Source organism: Mustela lutreola, chromosome 16, assembly GCF_030435805.1.
Source record: "Mustela lutreola isolate mMusLut2 chromosome 16, mMusLut2.pri, whole genome shotgun sequence".
Lineage (NCBI taxonomy): Eukaryota > Metazoa > Chordata > Mammalia > Carnivora > Mustelidae > Mustela > Mustela lutreola.
The window spans coordinates 59,033,710-59,036,476 of NC_081305.1; positions in this window are offsets into that span (position 1 = coordinate 59,033,710).

Sequence of the window (2,767 nt, forward strand, 5' to 3'; positions counted from 1 at the left end):
CACACTATAAGAGACTCTTGATCTCAGGAAACAAACTGAGGGTTGCTGGAGGAGAGGGGGTGAGAGGGATGGGGTGGCGAGAGATGGACATGGGGGAGGGTATGTGCTATGAATTGTGTAAGACTGATGAATCACAGACCTATACCCTTGAAACAAATAATAAATTACATGTTAATAAAAAATAAAAAATATATTCTTGGGGCACCTGGATGGCTCAGTGGGTAGAGCTTCTGACTCTTGATTGTGACTCAGGTAGGTCATGAGATCAAGCTTCGTGTCCCTGCTTAGCGGGGAGTCTGCTTCTCCCTCCCCTTTTACCCCACCCCCAAAATAAACAAGTAAAATCTTTTAAAAATGCATAATCTTCATTGTAAATTAAGAACTCTCCCCAGTTTGCCCTTTTAGAAACAGTGTTGACCCAGATATCTGTATAGCTAATTCTTTGCGCATGGTTATGATAATTTCATTAGGAATAATAATAAAAAGTGGAACAACAAGGTCAAAGGTATACATATTTTAAAGCATTTGATCTGTATTGCCAAACTGTCTTTAAAGAAGATTTTTACTAATTCATAACCTAGGGGAAAGGGTCTTCACCTGGGCTGCGCAGTTGGTCCTCAGAGTAGCCCATGAGCACGTGAAATTAGATGCAAATGTGTGGATGTGTATGTTTCCTGCGGAGAGGATCTGGGATCCAGTCTTCAGTGGAGTGGGTGAGTCCTTGTTGTGTATGTGAGTGTGTGACTCTGTGTGCGTGTTGTGTGTGTGTGTGTGGGGGGGGGTTCCCATCAGACTTGGGGCTGGTGCCAGGTGTGCTCACTTTGGAACCCACAAAGCTATTAGTGGGTGTTTCCCAGGTCCCAGAGCAGCATTTCCTGCCACTGATATTTCCTGGGGGTCCAGGTCCCCTCTTGCCCTGTCACCCTCCGTTTCTCTTTTCTCCTCCCCAGAGAAGCAACACCAGCCCCAGGTGGCAGCACAGAACCTGGCCCCAGTGGAGTACACGGACTCCTTGACTTTGAAATGTATCTCCCCAAAGGTATGATGATCCGGTGGTTTTGAATGTCGAGCTGATTCTGGAAGGGGATGGACCGGAGATCTCTGTGGATGGCAGGGCCCTCACCATTCCCACAGTCACGTCCAAGAACCTCTAGCACCTACCACTGGGAGACCAGTGCCCTCCTGGGGTCCAGGCTCAGTGGAGCCCTTGTGGTGGGTGTGGCCTGGGAGTATACACACACACACACACACACACCTGCTCCATTACAGACCCACCTCTGAGATCATCGCATCTCCCTCCCAACCATCCACTGGCTCAGCTGCTATTTATAGCTAAGAATGGGGGCAGTGTAGAGCAGGGCCTCTCGACTGACTGGATTCAAATCTGGGCTCTGCTCTTTCTGAGCTGGTGACCTTGGGCAAATTATTCCACTTTATTGTGCCTCGCCTCATCTGAAAAGTTTCCTCATCTGAAAAGTGGGCATCACAATAGTATTACCTCCGTGGGTCCTTGTGAGGATCAGAGTTAGTTCATTTAAGAACTCAGAGCACTGCCTGGCATGTGTGTACTGTGCTCTCGCAAGTTCATTCACCATGGTTTTTTATTTTTATTTTTATTTTTGAAGGTTTGGGGAGGCAGAGGGAGAGGAAGAGAGAAAACCTCAAGTTGGCTCCACGCTCAGCTCAGAGCCTGACATGGCGCTCAATCTCATGACCCAGAGATCATGACCTGAGCCAAAGTCAAGAGTCTAACACTCAACTGACTGAGCTACCCAGGCCCTCCCACCATGTATTTATTTAATAGGCACTTACTGAGCCTGTATTATGTACCAAATTAAGGACTTGAAGACTTGTCCTACCTGAGGTCCAAGGTCAGATGGAGACCACAGGACTTCAATCTCCCAGCAATGCCAGACCTTAGAACACTAATATTTGAAGAACTGAGAGGACTTTAAGATATTCATTCTACAAAAAATAAAACCGAGGTTAAGAAAGAGGAAGGGCTCAAACAAGAGTTCATAGTGTTGGGAGAAAAGATGGGAACTTGAACCCAGCTTTCTCCCCCCTCTCTGTCCCTCCCCTTGAAAAACATGAGCTCCGCTGGATGCTGAAGTTTACTCTGTAGACAGTGCAGCAAATGTAGCAGACAAGCATCCCTGTCCTCTTGGAGCTGACGTTCCACAGGGGCAGTGAGGGACACAGACACAACAGTGGTGGTGGGGCTGCTGCAAGAGCTGGTTCATTCATTGATTCATGCATTCATTAATTCATTGGAGAAACCCTCAGGTTGTGCACTGTATGTACCGCTCAACATGTGGAGCTTCCAGCCCTGAACCAAATGCACAATCTCTTGATGGGGGATAGTGGTCCTTACTCTCCATAGTCTTCCCAATCAGGATGTTTTTCTTGTGGTCCAGATGGCCCTGACACTCCCACCATGGCCTCACCAGACCCAGATTTTGTGATTGGTTCCAACTTCACCCTAGTCTGCTTGGCTGACTCCCAGCCCCATTAGTCAGTACATGTGGAACATCAGTGGGCTCTCCAGGCCTGATGGCTAGACCCTCTTTATCCCCAGTCTCTCCAGGGCACACTCAGAGGTCTATACCCACAAGGCCTCAAACTCTATTTCTAGCTTACACAGCAGTGTGGACGCCAACATCACTGTCTCAGGTATTGCTATGGTCTGAGTGTTTGTATCCCCTGCAAATTCCAATGTTGAAATCCTAACCCCCATAGTGATGGTGTTGGGGGGGGGCCTTTGGGA